The sequence below is a fragment of the Amblyraja radiata genome, chromosome 5 (genome assembly GCF_010909765.2).
Source record: "Amblyraja radiata isolate CabotCenter1 chromosome 5, sAmbRad1.1.pri, whole genome shotgun sequence".
Classification (NCBI taxonomy): Eukaryota; Metazoa; Chordata; class Chondrichthyes; order Rajiformes; family Rajidae; genus Amblyraja; species Amblyraja radiata.
Window position 1 is genome coordinate 10,738,528 of NC_045960.1, and position 11,514 is coordinate 10,750,041.

The window sequence follows — 11,514 nt, forward strand, 5'->3', positions numbered from 1 at the left end:
CTATGAAGAAACTATCTTTCATTTCATAGGCACTTAGTAACCTCAGTGTACGTTTTTACAAAACACCCCCAATCCCCGATCTGGTGGGTATGCTGTCAACTCCAACTTGTACCCAACCGTGCCCAATTTGCTTTATGAGTTCATTCCCATAAAAAGCTAACCTTATGCCAGATATGACCAAGAGATCCAGACGGAGATTGTGTAAAGACTGTGCTCTTTGTGCTGAAATCAGTTGTCATGAGCATAATTAACTAAAAAGATACTGCTCCATAATTAGGAATACAGTTGATGATAATCTGCAGAATAATTTATACTGTTACGGACGTGAGCACACAGTTAGCTGCAGACTCCGCCCAGGACAGGAAGGCTCTGCAGGAACGGAAGGGACGTCACGACCGCGGTGCCACAGGTGCTGTCGCCGAGGGAGGACGGACGGAGCCGCGGCTCGAGAGACTAACAGAGACTAACAGAGGCAAAGAGGTTTGCCTCGCACTGCAAGGGAGCAGTGGACCAGACAGGAAGAGCGGACGGAATTACCACTAGACAGCCAAACCAGTAGGTAATTTACGGCTGGGGTGAGTACTTTCCCATTTATAGGAGGTAGGATTATATAAATAAGGGGTGTATCAATACAGTAGGGGATTCTTAAACAGGACCAGTTAATTACCTATATAAGATGGGCGGTCAGGAGATGTGCCAATACTGCGAGATGTGGGAATTTGTCGACACCATTGATGTAGAAGATCCCTACAGCTGCAGTAAGTGTTTGAGGCTAGAGGAACTCCAGCTCCGCATTGATGAGCTGGAGACCCAACTTCATACGCTGCGGTACATCAGGGAGGGGGAGTATTACCTGGATGTTTTGTGCCAGGGGATGGTCACACCGACCAGTTTAACTAATTCAGTAGGCAGTGAGCAAGGAAAGGAAGGTGTGGCCATAAGCGAGGCAGGTAGGGGGAACCAGGAGGAGATGCGGCAGGAGCCACAGCCCTTGTCCCTGACGAGCATGACCGAGGCTCTTACTCAATGTAAGGACGGGATCAGGGGCTGTGGGAGGGATGAGCAACCTGGCTGCAGCACCGTGGATCAGGAGGCCATTCAAGAGGGGGGAGTTAGAAGAAATGCCGTAGTGATAGGGGATAGTATTATTCGGGGGGTAGATAAGGTTCTCTGCGGCCAGCAGAACATGTCCCGAAGGCTGTGTTGCCTACCCGGTGCTAGGGTTAAGGATATCTCTGCGATGCTGGAGAGAAATTTGCAGAGGGAGGGGGAGGATCCAGTGGTCGTGGTCCATGTGGGGACCAATGACATAGGAAGGACGAGGAAGGAGGATCTGCTGAAGGAGTTTGAGCAGTTAGGGAATAAATTAAAAAGCAGAACCTCGAGGGTACTGATCTCCGGATTGCTACCTGAGCCACGGGCCAAATCGGCGAGGGTACGTAAAATTAAAAAGCTAAATGCGTGGCTCAAAGACTGGTGTGGGAATAATGGGTTTGGTTTCTTGGGCCACTGGCACCAGTACTGGGACAGGGGGGATCTGTTCTGTAAGGACGGACTTCACCTGAACGGTGCTGGGACTGGGGTCCTGGCAAATCATATAACTAGGGCAGTAGAGAGGTCTTTAAACTAAGTAGCGGGGGGGAGGTATCAAGGGGGGTAATAACGGCAGGGGTAGAGGAAATAGAGCAGGGTATCAGTGGGGAAGCGGAAATTCAAAATGTGACAGGAGACAGAATTTGTGAAGATAAAGATCTAGATGTAAAAGGGGCAAAAACGGAAAGGAAGGGTAGTAAAAATCATCTGAAAGTGCTTTATCTAAATGCACGGAGTATTCGTAATAAGATAAATGAATTAACGGTGCAATTAAGTATATATAGTTATGATATCGTGGCCATTACGGAGACATGGCTGCAAGGAGATCAGGACTGGGAGTTAAATATAGAGGGGTACTCGACAATTAGGAAAGATAGACAGGAAAGAAAGGGAGGAGGGGTGGCCCTTTTAATAAGGGAGGGAATAACGGCAATAGAGAGGAAGGATATTGCGTTGAAGGATCAGGATAGTGAAACAGCTTGGGTACAGATAGAGAATAATAAGGGGAAAAAAACACTAGTGGGTGTAATTTATAGACCTCCAAATAGCTGTGACGCTGTTAGTCAGAACATAAATCTGCAAATAGTTGACGCATGTAAAAAGGGAACTGCTGTAATCATGGGGGACTTCAATTTTCATATTAATTGGGCAAACCAAACTGGGCAGGGTAGACTAGAGGAAGAGTTTATAGAATGTATTAGAGACGGGTTCCTAGAACAGTATGTCACCGAACCGACAAGGGGGGAGGCAATCTTGGATCTGGTCCTGTGTAATGAAGCAGGATTAATTAAAAATGTCATAGTTAGGGACTCGTTGGGAACAAGTGACCACAATATGGTCGAATTCCATATTCAAATAGAAGGGGAGCAGGTTGAAACTCAGGCTAGGGTGCTTAGTCTAAATAAGGGGGATTATGAAGGTATGAGGACTGAGCTGATCAAAGTTGACTGGGATAGCAGACTCAAAAATAAGACGGTACATGAGCAGTGGTGTACGTTTAAGGGTATACTGTATAACCTTCAAGAAAAATTTATTCCTATGAAGAAAAAAAGGGGTAAGGGTAAGAACAGTCAGCCATGGCTCAGTAAAACTATAAAGGATAGTATTCGGCTGAAGGCAAGGGCATATAAGGTAGCCAGAGATAGTGGGAGGGTAGAGGATTGGGAAGCATTTAAAGGTCAGCAAAAAATAACTAAGAGATTAATTAAGACGGGGAAAATAGACTATGAAAGGAATTTAGCGAACAACATAAAAACTAATAGTAAGAGTTTTTATAGCTATATAAAAAGAAAAAGGGTGGTTAAGGTGAACGTTGGTCCATTGGAGGGTGAGACTGGAGAGTTGTTGGTGGGGAACATGGAAATGGCAAAGGCATTAAACGAGTATTTTGTATCAGTCTTCACCATAGAAGACACAAAAAATATTCCAACGCTGGATAAACAGGGGGCGGTAGGAATGGAGGAGCTAAATACTATTAAGATCACCAAGGAGGTGGTATTAGGGAAATTAATGAGACTGAAGGAGGATAAATCCCCTGGGCCTGATGGATTACATCCAAGGGTCTTGAGGGAGATAGCGGTGGGGATTGTGGATGCATTGGTGATAATTTTCCAAAACTCCCTGGAGGCAGGAACGGTCCCAGTGGATTGGAAAATGGCCAATGTAACACCTATATTTAAAAAAGGAAGTAAACAGAAGGCGGGTAACTATAGACCGGTTAGTCTAACATCGGTGGTGGGTAAAATGTTAGAGACAATTATTAAAGAAACACTAACGGGGCACTTGGATAAACATGACTTCATCGGACAGAACCAGCATGGTTTTGTGAAGGGGAAGTCCTGTTTAACGAATCTGCTCGAATTCTTTGAGGAAGTAACAACCCGGGTGGATAAAGGGGAACCGGTGGATGTGGTATACTTGGACTTCCAAAAGGCTTTTGACAAGGTGCCACATAAGAGACTATTGCTAAAAATAAAAAATTATGGGATTGGGGGTAATATATTAGCATGGGTAGAGGATTGGCTAACAAATAGGAAGCAGAGAGTGGGGATAAATGGTTCATACTCGGGATGGCAACCGGTAACTAGCGGGGTTCCGCAAGGGTCGGTGCTGGGACCCCAGTTGTTCACAATTTATATAAATGATTTGGAGGAGGGAACCAAGTGTAATATATCAAAATTTGCGGACGATACAAAAATGGGAGGAAAAGTAGGGGATGAGGAGGATAGGAAGAGTCTGCAAAAGGATATAGATAAGCTAGGTGAGTGGGCAACAACTTGGCAGATGAAATTTAATACTAATAAATGTGAAGTCATTCACTTTGGGAAAAAAAATGATAGGGCAAGTTATTTTCTAAATGAGGAGGAGCTGCGTTGTAATGCAACGCAAAGGGATCTAGGGGTATTAGTACATGAATCACTAAAAGTTAGTATGCAGGTGCAGCAAGCAATCAGGAAGGCCAATGGAGTTTTGGCCTTTATTGCTAGGGGGATTGAGTATAAAAACACGGAGGTCTTGCTGCAGCTGTACACAGTATTAGTGAGACCACATTTGGAATACTGTGTACAGTTCTGGGGTCCATACTTAAGAAAGGATGTACTAGCCCTGGAGGCAGTGCAGCGAAGGTTTACAAGATTAATTCCTGCAATGAGGGGATTGACATATGAGGAAAGGTTAAGTAGGCTGGAACTCTACTCTTTGGAGTTTAGAAGAATGAGAGGCGATCTCATTGAAACATATAAGATCGTGAGGGGCCTTGATCGGGTGGATGCACCGAGGATGTTCCCAATGATCGGGGAAACTAGAACTAGGGGACATAGTTGCAGAATAAGGGGGGGCTCTTTTAAAACTGAGATGAGGAAGAACTTCTTCACCCAGAGGGTGGTTAATTTATGGAATTCACTGCCCCAGGGAGCAGTGGAAGCAGAAACTTTAAATATATTTAAGACTAAAATAGATGTTTTTTTAGCTGCCAAGGGGATAAGGGGCTACGGGGAGAGGGCAGGGATATGGACCTAGGTATGGTTAGTATAGTAAGACCTGAGTGATCTCCTGGACAAGTGTCGATCGCCTGGATTGGGGTCGGAGAGGAATTTCCCGGATTTTTTTCCCGAATTGGACCTGGGTTTTTATCCGGTTTTTTGCCTCCCCCAGGAGATCGCGAGGTTCTTGGGGTGGAGAGGGGTGATAGCGGTATAAAGGGGAGGGTAGTGTCTTGTGTTCTGTGTCTTGTGTCTACTGTTTGTGGGTAAGTGTGTCTGTTTAGTGTTCAGCCATGAGCGAATGGCGGTGCGGGCTCGACGGACCTGGTGGTCTACTCTCGCACCTACTTTCTATGTTTCTATGTTTCTATACATATTCCACACTACTTTGTATCTAGACTTTAAAATGTTCATATAAAAGACCCATCCATAACCGTAGACAACAGTGGGTGAATAACCAATCATTTATTGTCCCACTTATAGTACTAGATACAACGACAAAGCAGCACGAGCAGTGTCAATTGCGCTATAACATAGTCGCTTCTCTTAACCCCAAACTGAAAGAAGCCACAAACCTCTTATATTTTTGTTTAAAAGTAGCTCACATGTGTCTCTTCACAAAACTTCCATACCACCATGCAGTGATAGATGCACGCGAATAGGCTGAACTTGCCACCGCTCGTGTATTCAAGCAATTATAGGAGCTTCTTTCAGCAGACATATTCACAACAGAAGCCCTGGTTTAGTAGGCCAAGTTGGCACTAATATAATCATGTGTTCAAAAGGGAACTGCAGATGCTGGAATATCGAAGGTACCCAAAATTGCTGGAGGAACTCAGCGGGTGCAGCAGCATCTATGGAGCGAAGGAAATAGGCGACGTTTCGGTCCGAAACCCTTCTTCAGACGTCTGAAGAAGGGTTTCGGCCCGAAACGTCGCCTATTTCCTTCGCTCCATAGATGCTGCTGCACCCGCTGACTTCCTCCAGCAATTTTGTGAACCACTAATATAATCATGTTGCCTTGTCTTGAATTATCGTAGGAGGCATCTACTGGTAAAAACCGTGAGTCTTATCTGTGGGTAGGGTACGAGACAAAACCCCTAAATATGTAGTAGATAATGCTGGGTCCAGAATGGACTTCCTGGATGAATAACAAAACCTAGAAATTCTAGGGGAGCCTTGGTTGATGAAACAGCTAACTCTGAGTCACCTGATCTACTTCCTACAATAATCATGTTGTCTATAAACTCCATAACAAAATGCCCTTTAGATCTGAGTAGAGGCAGCATTCACTCTCGTGTATTGATATGGGAAAGAATGCTTCTTGAAGATCAATTGAGGCCCTAAATACTCTGTAATCAACTAAATTGCTGAATGACAATTATCCATCTTAAACTGGTTATGCCAAGCACATGATCAGACTAGCTAAATCCTAGACTGATTTGGCATCCTCCACTTCCTTCAATCTTGAGAAAATATTAGAAATATACCCCTCTTGTACTTGGGCAGACTGCTCATCCTTTGTGAGATGTCTCTGTTTCAACTTGGATAGCCATAGGTTCCTCTTTTAACCATAAGTACGGAAATCTTGGCTTCTCTACCGCGGAGGAATTAATCAGCCAGAAATTGAATCTTGTAACCGTTTATGATTTGTAAAACGGAAAATTCGGAGGTTATCTGTCCCCACCTGTTTGTTGAACCGTCTCACCTATCTCTGACTTGAATATCGACAGCACCTCTCATGCGACTGATGAATAACATTGGCATACCTCAACCGCCTCCACCTCATCGTCGCTTTGCTGTCCATGACGAGAAAGCACTTGCTAAAAAACCACCAAGGCTGCCAATAAAATAATAGACAAAAGGTGGTTATCATCCCCTGCCACCAAGATCCAGCAATCGCTGAGACTGACACCACCAAAAATGGCCTCAGACAGATGACTAATATTTAACTGATCCAAGACTTTGCTCTGTCCCTTTGCTCAGGCATCATGGCCAGCTGGGGATGATACTGAATATGTGGAGTGCGATGCATCCATGTTGAGCATTGAAACCTGTGAATAAAAAGCCCTCTGGCTTGGTTAATTGTGTAGGCCTGGTGCTCAGTGTAGCAGTATCTGCCACTCAATTGGTAGAGATGATATGTATGCAGGTAAATGTGAGTCTTACCCACAAAGGGTGTATTTACCACACCCACCGCAGCCTTGAAATTCCCTTGCGAGTCTTTACTTGTTAGCCCAAGTCTTCTCCAAAAATATACCAGCAGACTGCACATGCTAACCTAGCACAACATTAGCATACATTGGGTTGACCTCAGGCCTATACCCTCCTAACACAATTGAGTTTAGGCTGCGCATTACACAAAAGTGCTAAGGCGTCTACTGAAATTCAGACAGCTGAATTCCCTCTACTGACCTTGCAAAGCCGAATCCTTCCCTGAGAATCTCTGACTTTCTGGGGGTTAAAGCCTGTTCACTTTGATTTGCCCTTCATATAGCCTCAAATGGTGGCATTAACCTACTAAAACCTCCAGTGTCTGGCAGAATCAGCACATACATAATATCCAGCAGTGTCCTGCATGATCTATTCAATCAACTGATGAAAAGTCAAATAGCCAATGCTACTTGCCAGTTTTATCTCTAACAATTCTCCTATCCCCGAAGGGATAGCAAATTTAGTCACAAGTGCCACCAGATGCCACTACGGCATTTTTACTTTTATTATTATTTATTTATTAAATATATATATATATTTTTAAAAACTTTTTACAACCCAAACCTGCAAGTCAGGTAAAAAAACCTACATGCCCGATCGGCCTTTTGCTAATTAGTTACCTATCCCCCAGAGGATGGCAAATGATGTTCCAGCAAGCTGGCAACTCTTTAGCCGATCTGAAAAAATAAGCATGTGTTGAGGGAATCCTCAAACGACCTCACTCTACTGGGCAGCCTGATAACCTCAATCATAGATGTTGAGGCAGTGCTTCCCTGGCTAATATGATCTAATGGACGGCCAGTTTCAAGTTTGTCTACCCTGAACCAGGACAGACAAGCTGTTCCTTCTTGGAACTTAAAGAGGTTGCTGTGCAGGGCTGTGCTGTGCTGTGCCAGTGTTTCTGCATCAACCTGCTCTTCTCCAGATGCAGTGAAGGGTACTAGATGGACTATGCTGCCAGTATTTCCAAACCCGGGTCGACAGACTGCTCCATTTCAGAGCTTTTACGAAGGTTAGTAAGGAGACCTTACCTGCCAGCTTCTCCGCGCCCAGGTCGACCTCCTTGTTGGAGCTTCAGCGAAGTTCCTTTTCAGGCCCTATCTGTCCACAACTTCAACCCCACGCTTGCCAAACAGCTCACTTTCGGGGCTATAAAAGCTATTGCTGTTCAAAGCGCGCTTGCCAGCATCTCTGAGCCCGGTGGGACAGACCGCTCCTTCAGCCTTTTGCCTCTTCGGAGCCTTGCTGGAGCTTACTGTGCAGATCGCACTCCCAGTTACTCCCAGCCTGGTTTGACAGGCCGCTCCTTCGGCCCCTTCTTCTCCTTTGGAGCCTTAGCGGAGCTCACTGAACAGGCCACGCCTGCCAATACTCCCAGCCTGATTCGACAGGTTGTTCCTGCGGGCCTTCTACCTCTTTGGAGCCTTGCTGGCGCTTACTGTACAGATCACGCTGCCGGTATCTGCCAACCTGGATCGACAGGCTGCTCCTTTGGGCCAGCTGCTCCTTCGGAACCTTAGCGGAGCTCACAGCACAGGTCGCGCCTGCCAGTACAGCAAGCCTGGTTCAACAGGCTGCTCTTGAGGGTCCAGCTAGTGACTCCTGACTGCTCCTTTCCGGAGCCTCAATGGAAGTAGCTGCACTGCCCTGTCAGCTTCTCTGCGTTCCACCGTCTGCTCTCTTTCGGAGCCTCCACGGAGGTAGCTGTACGGGCAGCACCCGTCAGCTTCTCCGTGTTTAGCCTCCTGCTCCCTTTTGGATCCTCAATGGCAATAGCTGCATGGGCCGCGCCCGTCAGCTTCTCCGAGTCGGGCCGCATGCTCATTTTAGGAGCATCAACGGCCCTCAATGGCGGTAGCTGTATGGGCCACGCCCGTCAGCTTCTCGAGTCCGGCCACTTGCTCCCTTTCGGAGCCTCAATGGCGGGAGCTGCACGAGCAGCGCCCGTCAGCTTCTCCGAGCGTGCTGCACCTATTTTCGGAGCAGCAGCCCATTCCTGTGAACAAAGGTTACTTACCTGCCGGAACAGTTTCGAATTGATCCAACTCCCGCGCCTTGGATCGACGTATTGACGCACATGCGGGCTGGCAGGTTCTTCACGTAGTCTCATCACGAGACTTCGATATAAAATAGTAAGATTAAACTCTAGTTTTATGAGGAGTTACGATGAGGGATTACGTGAAGAGCCCGCTCAGCACGCATGCGCGACATACTTCAAAGCAGCGGTGTGGAATCACAGACAGACACAGTTATTGAAATAAACATAGTAAAGAAAAGGAGACCTTAGTTATCAGTTTGACCCATATTATTGAGGGTGGGAGCGGAGGGCACGTAATCCCTCATCGTAACTCCTCATAAAATACAGATCAAACTTCAAACTGGTAAGTTCTCGTTTAATCTTACTATTTTACTTCGGAGTCACGTGAGTGACTACGTGAAGATTTTAAAGCTCTGTGATTTCAAACCGTGTAACAGTTCATACTTCACTCGCTGCCGAAGTCTTTCGAGGGAGGAAGTATGTTATCGTAATCAACCATGAATCTGTTTGTAAAAACAATAATGGTGTTATTAACAACAACAAGACCAAATGCTCCCCCGGGCTTAAATTATATATTTTTTGCAGATTCTTTTTCTGCAAACGATACAGGTTCTCTCAGTGGTTTGTTACAAAAGTTTGGAACGTATACTCCCTAGACCAACCCGCTGTAGCCAGGATGTGATCCATTGGCACGTCCATCCTCTTAGTCACTGATGTGGATGCTGTCCTGGTGGAGTAAGATTTATACACGTTAATATGTACTCCAGCAACTCCCAGTACTTGCTTGAGCCACTTGAGATAGTTTGGCTTGTCACCCGACCATAACGTTTCTTATGGCTGACCCTAAAGGCTTTTTCTCTCCCTCGAGGATTACTTATAGTGTCGATGTAGTTCAATAAGTGGGTCATGCCACATAACCGTGGTTCAGGTAGGTATGCTCGGAATTCCATAATTAGACCTGATGTTCCTGGTCTGCTCTGTTTGCCCAGTCCCTAATGGTAATGTAACATGGTGTAGTGGACCATATTGTCCAATCGTAGTGGATGGAGGAAACTGGACTCTTTGTGCTGAAACAAGGCCATCAGCATGTCCCTTCAGGGTGGGCTGTTCCAGGGTGAGGGACCTGGCTGGTGACCATCCCCTAAGGTACGTCAGGTCCATACTGACTTCCCAGATTTGGGTGTACTTGGGTCTGGGGGATTAACCTCTCCTAAATTTGATCACCAGCGGGAGGTACCGTATGGCCTGTGGTCCTGGTGCCCGAGTTAAGTAGGCTGACAGAGCACTTCTGGCTGAATCCTTCATTGTGGTGAAGACCTGCCAGAACTCCAGTACAGGTTTGTTGTAGTTGAATATGTAGTTCCTGTATTTGAATGGTATCTTCCCACTTCTTGATGTTTGCCAAGTATGTTCCCTAGTGGATATGCGATGGGATGCTATCCTTGTGTTGATAGCGCTATTGACAATCCAGGCCCAGCAGAGGTCTTCCCAATTCTGCAATCCAGGCCCCGTGATGGTCTTTTCAAATCTGCAATCCAGTAGTTTAATTTATCGTGGCATGTGCGTAGTACCAGGACTGATGAGGCCGTAGTACCTGATGAGGTAGGTAAAAACGGGAAAAACATAGATTAGATTCCCCCTCACGCTTCCTAATTTAGTGGGAATGAATTCATTGCCCCTGCCTCAAATTTGGTTTCTTGCGACATACATCGGTACGTGGAGAATTCAATTGAATACAGTGAAATCGATATCGGGTGTTCCATATTGCTATGTAATTCCAGCAATACTTGGGTTTAATATGTCTGTTTACAGTATTTAGCTCACCTAGTAGGTAAGTTTGCTGATGGTGGTATATTTTTGACGACCTGTAGTTTCCAATTGTTAAATAAATGTCACATGATATCGATTTATTCTGCCCAAGTGGTTTGTGTATGTCCCTACTGTGATGTTGTTAATTATAAACGAACATGCAAAATGGTGCACTGCAGGATAATATGCTTTGCCAATAGAGCGTACTCAAAATTTCCAAACTAGGTTTTACGCCTAGTGTCTATAGTGATGACGACTCCAGATTAGTCCATATGCCACCATGTTTTGGGTGAGGGTAGTTTAAACATTAGCACCTAGCCTTAATGGAAGGTTCAAGTTAAGTAGCTGGAACAGCTGCTACTAACTCCTAATACTCTTGCCACTGTTGAATGGTAGGTAGATACCATTAATTGTTACAGGTTGTGTCATACTGACTCTCCTATGCCGAGTTAAAGACAAGTGGGTAGAGTGTTGAATACCAAATAGTCAACAGTAGAGGATTTATATTTCAAGGTACTGCAATACTGGTTGATGTGTGGAGTGGACGGAGCAAGCCCCTCCCCATCTCCCTGTTCCAAATCAATTGATATATGGTCCCTTGATAAGGGACGAGTCAAAATAGAACTAACAACAACAGATACTCCGCTTGATCTTAGTCAAGGCTGAGAGCGATGGTTTCAATCGTAGATCTATCTGGATTGCATGACAAGCTCGGCTAAAAGAATAATAGCTAAAGCTGTGATAGCTATACCCATGGATTAGTCGTCGTTAATATCATTGGAACATGCCATGACGATAGTTCCTTAATATAGCCAGGGCTGGTTAGAATATCTGGATCCAGTTTGGCTGTAATAGCCATAGTCGATAATTAATACTGCC

At 45.4% G+C, this 11,514-nt stretch overlaps 1 pseudogene; it reads right to left on the reverse strand.

Annotated features, from left to right (window-relative positions):
• Positions 1 to 11,129: 11,129 nt before the first annotated feature.
• LOC116973869 lies at positions 11,130 to 11,308 on the reverse strand (annotated as a pseudogene).
• Positions 11,309 to 11,514: the final 206 nt, after the last annotated feature.